This window comes from Microcebus murinus, chromosome 3 (genome assembly GCF_040939455.1).
Source record: "Microcebus murinus isolate Inina chromosome 3, M.murinus_Inina_mat1.0, whole genome shotgun sequence".
NCBI lineage: Eukaryota > Metazoa > Chordata > Mammalia > Primates > Cheirogaleidae > Microcebus > Microcebus murinus.
The window spans coordinates 96,644,122-96,658,045 of NC_134106.1; the positions used below are offsets into that span (position 1 = coordinate 96,644,122).

Here is a 13,924-nt window from a genome sequence, read left to right on the forward strand (position 1 = left end):
TTAATAAGCTTCTGAATGCACATCAGAAGCAGGTGTGGTTGGGGAAGGAAGGGAGCAAATGAGCAGGAGCCCATGAGCCACAGTAATAACACTGAACTTTCGATGGCTGGTTCTTTGTCATAAACACAATTATTTTGACTTTCATTATTATATCTAAGCAATGTGATTATTCATCAATATTGTCATTCTGCTTTTACAGATGAGGAAATCAGTGTTGGAAGGAATGACATAACTTATAAAGGACATAGAAATAGGAAGTTATGGAGTCAGGACTTAAATTCAAGTTTCCTGACCCTAAAGTGCAGAAGTGACAGCTAATGTCTGAGAACAAAGGAGGGAATATAAAGTTGAAAAGGGTCATAAGTGTATTAGAGGAAATAGTAAGGATAAAAAGCCAGTGACCAAGTTTTGATGCGTAATTTTTACCTAATATGCTTACTTTACTTAAGAAGGTGACAGAGAAGTGACACATTTTTTAAAAAATTGTTAACTGAAAATTGCAGCACTATTCACAATAGCCAAAATATGGAAACAACTTATGTCCATCACTGGATGAATGGATAAAGAAACTATGGTGTATATACGATGGAATATTATTCAGCCTTAAGAAAGAAAGGGATCTTGCCATTTTCCACAACACAGATGAATCTGGAGGACACTGTGCTAAGTGAAATAAGCCACACAGAAAAAAAAATAATAATACTGCATGATCTCACTTACATGTGGAATCTAAAAAAAAAACGTACACAAAGATCGAGAATAAAGCAGTGGTTTGGAGGAAGAGGAATTGGGGAGATGTAAGTCGAAGGATACAAAGTAACAGATATATAAAATGAAAAAGTCTAGAGATCTAATGTAAGTGAAGGCTATAGACAATATTGTATTACATTTGAGATTTTTTTGCTGAAACAATAGATTTTAGGTGCTCTTGCCACACACTCAAGATAGTAACTATGTGAGATGATGAATATGTTATTTTGCTTGACTGTAACAACCATTTCATCATATATATATATGTATATCGAAGCCTCATGTTGTGCAAATTAAACATATACAATAACATTTAAAAAATTTGCCCTTAAAATTTATTGTAAAGGAATAAACATACAGAAATATATTTATGCAAAATATCATGCCCCAGTCATAAGATGTTACAGTGCTGCTTTAGAAAGTAGGCAGTAAACAGATGGAATCAATTATCTAAGGAGTTAGAAAGAGCTTGAATAAGCTTAGTAATACTAAATTTCTGGTGGCGTATTAGGGGATGATTTGGAGCTATTATCAGTGATGGCAATAATATGCTGCCATAGAATATTTATCCACTGTGGCTATGTTTAAAACAGAAAAATTGAGCAGCAATCTGGGTTTTGTTATGTTGCTTCTACTTTTAAGCTTGTATCTTGGTTCGGAGAAAGTTAGACTGCTTAGTCTAAACGTCAGCTGGACATTTGTTGTGTTGCTCAAATAAGTTAGTAAAACTCTCTAAGCCTTACTTCCTTCATATGTTTAATGGAATACAAATGGACATAAAATAGTAACTAATATTGTAGGATAGGGTGACTGTGGGCTTTAAATAAGATAGTACATGTGTCTGGCACATAGTAAATACTCAGTGATAGTGTTATTATTATTTGTAGCAATATTTGGAATTATGTACAACAATATCTAGTGTCACCCTTAACATAATAAGCAGGACAGTGCCTGAGAGCATTAATGTTGGCAAATTGTTCAGCTGTTTCAAATTTCTGTTTTTTCCTGGGTCTATTTCCTAACTCTGGCACTGGACAATGTGTTTAACCTTGCCAAACCTCAATTTAAAGATCTATAAACTGAAGATAATATTTGTATCAATTTCAGAAAGTTATTCTGAGATATTGAATTACTTATTGGCAGGCAGTAATTAATCAAGAAATGACAGCAATTATGATTATTAATAATTATTGCATGCTTCTCAAATGAGGCATTATTGTATTAATAGAATCTTGAGGAGTGAGAGCTCTGGAGCAGCAATTCTTGAGTTTGAATTCCTTTTCTGACACTTGTCAGTCGTGTGACCTTGGGCAATGTGCTTAGTCTTCTCTGTACTTTAGTTTCTTCATCAGTAAAAGGGAGACAACTACAGGACCTACTGCAAAATGTTGTCAGAAGGTTGAAAGGAAATAAATATACATAAAGGAAAATAAATATACATAAAGGAAATAAATATACATAAAACATTTATAATGGTACCTGGAACATGATGTTTAAAATATTAATTATTATGTAATGGACTTATTAATATGTCCTTTGAAATTAGTATTATTTTGCCCATATTAGATGAATAAATTGAGATACAGGGAGGTTGTATAACTTGTCTAAAGACATACAGCAAGAGTAATTTTGTCAGTTGCCAAAGCCCTTGCCCTAAAAATTGTACCCAGTTTCTTATTTTTGTAGGGACTGTGCACGGATGAATTTCTCATAGTGGGATCCATTAGAAATCACAGCCCCCTTAGGGCCTTTTATACTCTTCTAGTGTGGTATTGACAAGAGAAGAAGGTCCATTTTTTTTGGAATGGAATTTTAGACTTTTAGACAATAGCCAAGGTTTATAGCCTGTCATTTCCTCCCACACACCTTATGATCTAATATCCTAGCCAGTTCTCTATTCCCTGAAGGAAGCCTAAATTGTTGCCTTTTATGCGTTTGCTTATACTATCTCCTCTACATGAACTTGTCTTTCTTCCTCCTTATCTTTCTCTGTCTCTGTTCTCTAAAGTTGATACACACGGGGAAGAGGCTTGACTGAGGAGAGGCCTCCTCAGACTTCCATGCAGCCTGTGTCTTTGTTGTTGGCTCTGGCTGCTTTCTATATCAATGACCTCTTTGAATAACTGTCATTTCCTCTGTTATGTGAACATTTGGAGACAAGAGATCCATCTTGGTTATCACATCACCACTAATATCCAGCATAGTATGGACATTAGAGGTAATATATTCATTAAATATTTATTGAGTGCCTGTTATGAGCCGGGCACTGTTCGAGCCACAGCAGACATACTGGAATGAACAAAAAAGATAAAATCCTTTTTCACGTGGACATGAAATTCCTGGGGAAGAGTCACTAATTGGACAATTGAGTGGGGATGTTAAATAGGCAGATGGACACGTGGTTCTGGAGTTGGCAAACACAGTCTAGGCTGAAAGATGTAAACGTCAGAGTTAGTACCACATAAGTTAATAGTTAAGACCATGGCACTCAATGAGATCACTAAAGGAGTAAATGTTGACAGAAAATAGTAATTCTTTTATAAAATAAAGGAATAAATTTAAAAAATTAGAAGGACCAAGAAGTGATAAGGATCATAGAGTAGGAAAGATCAAGATAGGACCAGCCTTGAAATTACTCAGTTTCTAAGAATTATTATTATTATTATTATTTTGAGACAGAGTTTTGCTTTGTTGCCCAGGCTAGAGTGAGTGCCGTGGCATCAGCCTCGCTCACAGCAACCTCAAACTCCTGGGCTCAAGCAATCCTACTGCCTCAGCCTCCCAAGTGGCTGGGACTACAGGCATGTGCCACCATGCCCGGCTAATTTTTTCTATATATATTAGTTGGCCAATTAATTTCTTTCTATTTATAGTAGAGACAGGGTCTCGCCCTTGCTCAGGCTGGTTTCGAACTCCTGACCTTGAGCGATCCTCCCACCTCCATCTCCCAGAGTGCTAGGATTACAGGCGTGAGCCCATAACTGGCGCCCAGCTAGTTCTAAGAATTATTAATACTTTTCCTGGTGGGTACAGTGTCCTGGGAACATGTCTCAGACCTTCCTGCCCATGGTGGTGTTCAACAAGAAAACAACCAAGCTGTATTGCTATATTTAACACTCATTGAACACAGACACAATTTCCACATGGGCTTTCCATATTTATGTCTTAAAACATTTGCCCATGGAAAGCCAGTGTCTCTGTTTGAGCTCATTTTTCCTCTGAGTTCAGAGGCAGCTAGGTTGTAATCATGCCACCCAAATAATGATGCCTAAACTCATCTTGATGTGACCGGGATGTGGCAGTCATGGCAAAAATCATCAAACCACCCTCAGCATTATCAAGTGAAAAGAGTTGGAAGTGATCTCAGAGAACCTGGAAAAATACTATGAAGGAACAAAGCATGGGAATTTATTGCACAGGCTCTGCCTGGTCTCCCCCGTTAGACTATAAGATCATGTGGGCTGGATCCATGTCTGGCTTGTGCTCATGGTTGCATCACTGGCACCCCGGATGATGCCTGCCACGTAGCAGGTATTGATAAAAATTTTTCAAATGACTGAACAACCTGGGCTTGAGTCCTAGTTCTGCCGCTTAGTAGCTATATGATTTGGGACAAGTCACTAAAACCTCAAATCCTCAATCCCTTTCTCTGTAAAATGGTGATAATAGTAACACTTGAATAATAACTCTGAAGATTGTAAATGGAATAATAAAGAATTTTTCACAATGCATGGTGCATCTTAGGAATCCACATGCAATCTTGCTGCTATTGTATGATGATTTTGCTGCCAATCCTTCTAACATCGCTTCCCTGGAGCATTCATCAATTTTACACTGTGATTGAAATAAATGTGATTTTTGACTACCTTCAGGAATACTCACTGGAGAATATGTCTACTTTCAAGCAGTCAGAGAACACTATGATATGTTATGGAATTGTTTGTCTATCTAAAGTTTCAAAGTCTCAAATGAGAATGGTCTGCTGAAAGGTAAATAAGGTTTTCTATGTCAGTTGATTGCCAGACTTTTGTTATTCTTGTTTGTTTAATTGATTTTTAATAAAATCTTACAAGCAAAGAGGGGCCAATGTAAAGAACTGCTGCCCATCACACTTGCTGCTCCAAATCCCTTGGCAAGAAGTCAATTGGAAAGTAAGAAGGCTACACTTTAACCCTACAATCTAAGCAGATAACATTGCAATGCTCTGTATTTAATAGACCTGGTGGAGTGGAAAATTGAGTCTGCCTGAAGTATCAGGTTCCCATTTCAGCAGAAACCAGACTCATTGACCGGATTCATGTTTAGCCTAAATATTACTTCTTAGGTGAATGCAAATGGAAAATAAATATAGATAACTTCCATTAGAATCTACATTGGTGACCAATCATGAAAGTATTAATAAAAGCAAAAAAGAATTCTTTTATTTATTTAATATTATACTCTTTTTTTTTTTTTTTTTTTTTTTTTTTTTTGGTAAATAGTAGTCATCACTCTACCTATATGGGCCCAAATTAACAGTAACAAAAATAGTGAAAGAATCCAGTGAGAAGCAAAATATTTCATCATATAGGTAATCTAAAAAAAAAATAAAAAAATAACAGATACACAACAAGAACAAAGATAATCAACAACAAAGTTGTTTAAAGCTTGTTTCAAGAATGACTTGTGTTCTTTAGGTAATACAGGCATTTTTCTTTAGGCAATTTGAGCCAATGTGTCTAAAATAAAACTATCATCTTTCCTTAACTCACTTTCACGGTCTTCCTTCTCCACTTGTTATCTTGATCAAGGTCACCATTATCCTTTTGGTGGAATTAGTTTGTCTCTTTCCTATTTTTCACTCAGTACCAACAATTGTTTTCCAATATTTTCCAATATTTTCTTCAACATGTGTTTCAAATTTGTCCTCCCCCTTCCACTGTGACTATGGTATATTTAGGCTTTTGTCATCTCTTGCATGCAGGGTAGTCTAATGGTGAAGACCCTAAGCTCTGGTATTGCAGTATTTAAGGTCAAATCCCTGCTTTGATATGTAATTGTGAGATTCTGGGTTAGTGATTTAATTTCTTTGTTCAGTTTTCTCTTCTCAGTGGGGATTATAACTGTACCTCATAGGCTTGCAGGAAATATTAGCAATACTTGTTCAGGAGTAGAATGGTGTTGTGCTCAATAAAATTTAGCTGTTAATGTTATCTCTTGCATAGACTTTCTAAGCGGTTTTACAACCGATTTTTACAACTTCTTTCCTTTTCTCCCTCAACAATTTTACTGCCTTCTGATTTATTTTTGTGTGATTTTTATCACTCTGAGTTTCAGTTGGTCGTTGATTCAAAAACCAGTGCCCCACTAAGTTTTGTTGATAGTTTTGACACCCTGGCTGTGTCTGGTCTTCCAGTGTTATTCTTAACCCTTTCCTAGTCTTTTCTGTGACCACAAGTTCACCATTAACCCTCTTAAAATGGGACTTGTGTCCATTCCCCCTACTCTTGGCTGACTCTAGCCATCCCTGCCCCTAGTCAAGTCAGGGAATGAATCCCCAACTTACCAACCTCACTTAAAATCCCCATTGCCTCTCTGTAGTGTATATCCAGCCTGGTTTTGATTGTAAGGTCCCTAAAAATCTGGCCCAGCTCACCTTTCTGGCTGTTTCTCTTCCCTACTTCTTGCCTCTCTTGACTGCCTTAAGCTTTCTCCTTTCAAGACTTGTCCTCCTTCTTTTCCTTCCTCTGATGAAATGGTGATTCTTCTTCAAAGGGCCCAGCTGAAATATTACGCCTTTGTGAAACACACCTAGGTGAGATTCCATTTCATGTGTGACTATAATAGTCATGATCATCGTAGTAGCGGTAGAATAAAAGCAAGAGCAGTCAACATTTATTGACCACTTACTAGCCAGTCACTCTTTTAAACACTTCATATGGTCATTTACTCCTTTGAGCCAATTTATGGGATATTTACTATTATTATTTCCACCTCACAGATGAGAAAATTAAAGCCCAGAAAAGGTAAGCAACTTACCTAAAATTTCTATAGCTAGTTAGTCACAGAACCAGTATTTGAACCAGAATGGCTAGTCCCAGAGTTATCACACTTAACTTCTTAATTCTAATGCATCTCTAATTCCTTCCCACTGCATTTTACTTATATTCACTGTATCCAAGTGATCTATTAATCCATATGTGTCTGTTTATTTCAGTACAATGCCAGTCTTCTGACATAGTGATCTGTATGTTTTCCTGTGTCTAGTGCTATCACTTTTCAAATAGTTAATGCTTCATAACTGTCAGCCATGTTGAAGTACAATTCATTAAACCTGCTAATAGGAAACAGTGGTCTTGGAACTCCTGCCTCTAGCTCTCCTATACTAAGACCCATTCATGATTTAATGAATATTACTGGTAGATACATCATGGACCAGGAAAAAAATGTCCAACTTTCCATTTATCACTAAATACTCATGTGACTTTGGGCAAGCCACTTAAGGTTTGTAAAAATTAAATTTATAAACATTCATGGGTTATGCCTCTGTTCCTCCAAAGATTTTCCTGACTGCGTGCCCAGGTCAGAGCTGTTAGCCAAATTCACCCAGGAGTTAGCATGAGATTAATTAATTGTCAGAAGGTTCAACTTTTTTTTTTTGGATTTCCAGGAGATTACTGTTGTATTTTTAATTGGCAGCATGTTGGCAGTTCAAGTCACTTTTTGCAAACAAATCCTCCATCAGCCAAATGCTCATGGTTTCCCTGCCAGGAGAGGCATCTGAAACTTTCTATGATCAATATGCAACCAGGAAAAACAAAACACACTGAAATGTTATGCTATATTTGACACCAAAACTCTGAAATAAAGTTAAGAAATTATGTTTTGCAATTATGTGAGGCAATGTACTGATCGTGGCTTATTGGTTATGAGTAGTCTAGTCTCACAATAACCTTGTTGCACTCACTTTCTCATTTCTGCTCAAATCAAAAACCAAAATCCCTGGAATGAAGCTTTAATTTAGTGAATCAATTATTTTGATTAAATGAAGGCACTGAGATATGACTAAGTAGCTGCTATTATGAGTCAAATTTAAATAAAAATGTGTAGACATATACATATAATCAAGTGTTGAATGTTTTATCTTTTGCATTAGTTCTTGACCATTATCTAGTAAGTAACCTTTTGTCACCATAATGTCCTTTGAATAAATAGGGAAAATGATTATTTTATTCTTTAGATAAAAGAACTGGGGCATAAACAGATGGAGTGAATTACTCACAGTTATTTATTGAGGAGATATAGCCACAGACTTGATAGGATTTATTTTTTAAAGAAAAAGTATTTGTCTTATATAGAATATAAGTAGCTAGGAATTTCTTAACACTAAGCCATCCATAAAGTAGCTAGTTAAGTTCCTTAATCCTATAAATATCTATTCAATGTCAATATACTTTGTGAGTTAGTTGTCAGCCTCCAAGATGTCATGGCATTGGGAATAAATTTTATAATAAGAGGAGCAGTGTGACTGACTGAGAATTATCACCGATCCTGCAGATCCCAACTCCTGGCTCCCAAGATGTACAAAATCTGGCAAACATTTTCTTTATCTGGACTGCGGGGATACCCTTCACCCTTCTAAATGCAGCTATAGGTCTGGGACCTCTATGGACAATGTCATCTGGACTTCTTGACAATGGAGAGGAGGAAGAGGAAGAAAGAGAGACAGTGGTATCTATTCTTTGGGCTCCCTCCCTGGTGGGTTGATGATGGCTGTATTTATCTTTCAAGAACCAGAGAGTCCTTGTTGGGAAGCCCTCTCTTCTAGGTATAGCTATAGCTACAGCTTTCTCCACCTCCTGATAACTGTCAATCTAGAAATGATAATTTTCATCCTTGCTGACACTGGGTGCTTCACCAGCCTTGTTGGCTCCAGAAACCCTGTTTACACCTTTGCAAACAGTTCCTTCATTAAACTGTCCTCTATTGCCCCATTTAAATGTGCCTTGTGTTTTCTTCATGGACCTTGATTGCCATCGAATCATAAGATGTTAGTGTTGAAAAATACTGGACTTGGAGTTGAGTTTCTTATCCCAGATTATTATTATTATTTTTGGTAACAGCTTTGTGATTTTAAACAAATCATTTCCCTTCTCTACCCCTCAGATTCCTCACATATAAAACAGAGTATATTTCTTATAGTAGGCTATTATTATTGTAATATGCTATATTACTTTATTTATCACACTTAAAACAGGATAATTATTTCCTTAGACAATACCTAGCCCAGGGGGCTCTTCTGTATGCCACAGCCCCATGACACTTTCCTTTACTTCTCCTTAAATTTTTCCAGTAAGTCTTCTATGGATGTGACAGTCCCATATCTTGTAGTCATTCAGTAAATGTATCTATACCACTGAACTAAGGGGACTCGGGGTATAGAGTTTTGTTTATTCAATTTCTCTGTTGTAGGATTCTGCACAAATCATTACAAACTTTCCAAGCCACTGTAGTCTTATTTGTGAAATGGAGATGTAAAACCTACCTTATTGGAGGCAAAAGGCCAGCTCTAGTGGTTTCCCATGTTTCTTTTCAATTTGAAGGTTCACATTATGAAAAAGAACTACTATGATAGACCTACAAGATCTTCCTCAATCACTGTCAGAGGTAATCTGTGCAGCTCAGCTTGACAAAGTGATGAAGACACTTTGGAGTCAGAATCCGAGCTCTGTTAGTTGAAGAAGTTGTTTTGTTTCTATGTGCCTCTGTTTTTTTAGTCATTCTATCTTCCTACTTCAGGAGGTTGAGAATACCAATTGAGTTAGTATTTGTCATATATTCACACTCAGGATGTTTCATATACTAAATACTTTGCATGAATTACCTTATTTAATCCCTATGACAACCCATTTTTTTCCTGATGATCAGAATGATTTTTCTTTCTATATCTCTAACAAGCTATGTTCCATTCCTTCTTAATGGAACTCTCTCTCTCCAGACCCTCACATTATTGGCTTTTTCTCGTTTTAGGGTCTCAAACGTCATCTCATCAATGAGACTGTCCCTGACCTAGTCAAAAGAGCTCCTCTACCTACATTCACTTTCCAGTATATTATCACAGGGTTACTTCCTCTATGATACTCATCACTTCTGGAGATTATCTTTGTTTTCATGCTTATTATCTCTTTTCCCATGTAAGCTCCACAAGACGAGGGCAGGGAATTGATCGTGTTTTACTCCCCACTAGAAAGCCAGTGCCTAGTCTCATGCCTGTGCCCAGGGTCTCTTGAAAAGAAACCGTATTGTGGAATGAATGACTAATTAAAAAATGAAGGGACAGAGAATTTACCTAAATAACTCCAGGCATTTTGTTTAGTAAGAGGCACAACAGGAATTCAAACTCATGCCAGGAGGATACAAAAGCCCAAAACCTTCCCTTTGCCTCTTTCAACAGTTCCTGGAAGAGATAATGAATATCTGAACTATAGCCAGAGAACAAGACTATAAAGGAAAAGAGAATGTAAAAGATACTTCAGAGAGAAAATTGACCAAAGTTTAGTAACGAATAAGGTGGTGGGTAGGGGGGATCAGAAAGTGGAGGGAAGGATCTGACTTCAGCTACTGGGCAGCTATTGATGCCAATGAATGATCTAAGAGACTCAGAGCGAGTGGTTCTGAGCAGTGATTAGGTTACTACCTTTGGCTATATTTTCATCAGTATCCTGGGATAGATGCTTAAAGAGCAGTGGACAGTTGGCTGCCTCAGGGACAGTGGGATAGGCCAAAAACTTGAACAAAACAGTCCTTAGCTCAGGCCCCAGTGTCACCAGTCCCTGTCCTCATCCCATTTCTCACTCTTTTGGGGAATTATCAGTGTCTGGTGGAAGACACTCCAAGGCCTAAATTAACTCTCATTATAATGTATCTATTACTTTTCTTCGATCACCAGCCACATGGCTCGATTGGAGAAGGCCACTGGCTATTGTGTGGATCTGTCACCTCCTTTTCCTCGAAGCCATGCGTGTTGTTCCCCAACACCTTCCCAAGGCAGTGGAACTTTTTGACATTTGTCTGACAGTCTTCTCAAACATCACAGTCAAGACGTGTGGTTTCACACAGGATTTTGCAGCCTACAATTTTTGTCTTTGACTAAAGATAAGAAATACATTTAATTTTCAAAAACTTAAGAATGTCTATGGTTCTTCATGCAGAAAGTCTTTGTCATATGCTACTTCTTTTAATGCTTTCATTTGATAAACACACAACAGAGCTAATATTCAAGTCTACATTCAACAAATGACTGTAAAAATATATAATTTCTAAGTATCAAGACTATTAAGTCTATGTAACAAAAGACTCAAGAAGTAATATATATGTATATGCTGTGTTAAAAAATATAAAAAAAGGCCAATTTGAAAAACAATTTTCTAATATATATTGGGAAACTTGCATTCAGATAAATCAGTTCTTTCATCTAGTAATTCAAAATTTAGGAGAAAATTTTAAAAAGCATGCATAAATATATACATAGAACCATTTATCACAGTGATATATATATTGACCAGGGGAAATAAAGGGGAAGACAACTTAAATATCCAAAATCAGGGAATGGGAGCAAATACAATATACTGTAGCTATGCAATATAATATTAAGCTTCCCGTTACAAATGATGTTTATAAAAAGTTTTAATAACAGGGTCAATATTTATAAAAGTACACCATGTCAAAAAAATAAAAATTTGGTACATATATGATCTCATTAGTGTAAATATTGATAAAATATTACTAATGATTTTTGGTTACTTTAAGGTAGCATATTACATATTTTGTTGTGTGTGTGCTGTGTGTGGTTTCTTATCTTTCTTGCAGTTTTCAAATAGACTGCCCTGAACATGAGTGACTTTTGTAACCATTCAACTCCCAACTCTGGAAGAGGAGGAGGGGAAGAGGAGAAGAAGGAAGAGGAGGAGAAGGGGGGCTGTCCTATGCAAGAAAGAGCAGATTCATTGCACATTGCTCTTAAGATTGGGATGTTGACCAATAGGGTTGGAATTTAAAAGGAAAGCCGATTTTGGCTCAGGGTAATGAAGAATGCTCCTTAAATCTTACAATGACCAGACTGGCGGCTTCCTGAGAAGCAGTGTGACTCCCTGGGATGACCAGGGGAGACATGAAGTGGATGTGATGTGAGGTGGGGCTAGATGTCTTCTTATGTTCTCTTCCAACTCTAAGTTTCTTTGATTCTGAGAATCTAAGTGCTCCCTCACTCAGGAGGAGTTTGGGCTTTTCTGAAGAAATGTATTTCTTTTCTTTTGTTATTTACAAATTATGGATACGTCTCAGATTCCTGCCATGAGGAGCCCTTCCTTATATGCCTTCCTGGAAAGATAAAATAAAATTTAGAATGAGTATTTACCCTTTACTAAACTGACTTTCAGCCAGTTTTTGGAGCATTATGGGATCTGATAAAGAAACTTCCTTCACCTACTGTACAGGTCATTGAAGCCTAGAACCACCCAGTCAAGCCAGGACTCACCTAGGTCTTTCTGTGTGCCCACCTTTCCTCCTGGGATCCCAGGGTCCTCTGCCACTCTGGTACTTGGCTGTACCCACCTTCTCCTTGCCCCATGTTCCCAAAACATATTTTCAATTTTGCCTCATTGCTTAGGGTTCAGATTATGAATAGAGTGTCAAAAAAATCACCTTACTGATGCAGTAATGGAATTAATGTGCTCTTCTTTTTAGGTAGACTACTTTTATGTGCTGGGTATTTTCTGATAGATGGTTACTGGGGAAAGTGGCAGCTAGTGGGGAAAAAAAAAAGAGTTTTATGTTTGCAGACCTTATGGGGTCTACAAATCACTGGCCAAGTCTACAGTAGGCCAGTATCAGCCAGTTCTGTAAAATCCCATTAGTATTTAGAGTCATTCTGATCATTATTTTAGTATCTCCTCTTTTTTTTTTCCTCTTAAGAAACATACTTTTTCCTCACACTTAGTTGAAAATTGCATTGCACCCTCTGTGAACATTTATTTGTCTTTACCCCTTATGGCTGCAGGAAGAGGGCTAACAGGACATGACAATTTTATTCTTTTTTGTTGTTGTTGTTTATTTTTGTTTATTTTTTTCTCTCTCTCTTTTTTTTTTCCTCTAAAAATGCTGGTGACAATTTTATTCTTTAGGTAGTGAATATACAGATCCACTTGGAAGTTACATTTTACCTGTCCACATTGTACAAATGACTATGTTTTCAGTAAATATCTGGTAAATTGGCAATTTTGATTCCAACTTGAAAGGAGGAAAGTAATGACTCTAATAACCAACATTCGCTGACAAATAGTGGCAATAAAATTGCCGGCAGCTTCAATATCATGTGGGATTAGGGCTCCAGCATTTTTCTGGATTACGGCCATCTAGGTTGCTGCTGACAAGTTCTGTTTTGTTTGTGAGACCAGCTGCCCATGTGTGCAATGAAAAAAAACTCAAAGCAATGTATCTTGACCATAATTTTAATTTTCTTGTGTATGGATTATTACTAATAAAAGTTATTTTGTCTTTCTTCTTATTTCTGCAGAATGTAATGTAAACTCTAGTGAAACAGGGTTTTTTGTTTCATTTTGATTTGTTTAATCTGTTTTATTTACTGCCCTGTCTCCCAGCACAAGGAGCAGGAACTGACATATAATAAATATTTGTTGAATAAATAAGCGAATTAATTAAATCTTATAAGATTCAATGGTCAGTGCCATTGAAACAAATTGATATTCTATTCTGGGACTTTTCACTGGATGTATGGGTTTTTTTGAGGTTCTTTCCATATTTTCTCCACTTGTGTTGTGAAGACTAGTGAAATGCTAGGGCATTCACAATGGAACCCCTAAGTCCTACAAAATAGTGTGGCAGGCTATAAAGACAGAAGGTGGAGATATATATGAGTGATAGCCCCAAATTTAAGATATTCCACCTCACTTTTTAAGACTCCATTTCCTTACTAGTAAAGGGGACACCACCTTCTCTGATTCTAGGAGTTCTTTGATGCTTGAAAAAAAAGATTGTGTATGAGAGAATGTACACATGGAATATTTGTAAACATATATTATAAATTACATATATCATCTTTACAAAATAAATTGGGAGTTTTTGTTTAGATAACTTGTATTTTCTGCTCCTTAAGGATGAACACCACAAAACTGGA

General features: G+C 36.7%; 1 protein-coding gene across 3 annotated transcripts in view; it reads right to left on the reverse strand.

Moving 5' to 3' along the window:
• Positions 1-13,924, reverse strand: part of KCNIP4 (potassium voltage-gated channel interacting protein 4) — a 1,096,218-nt gene that overhangs the window by 107,326 nt on the left and 974,968 nt on the right. The window lies entirely within an intron of this gene.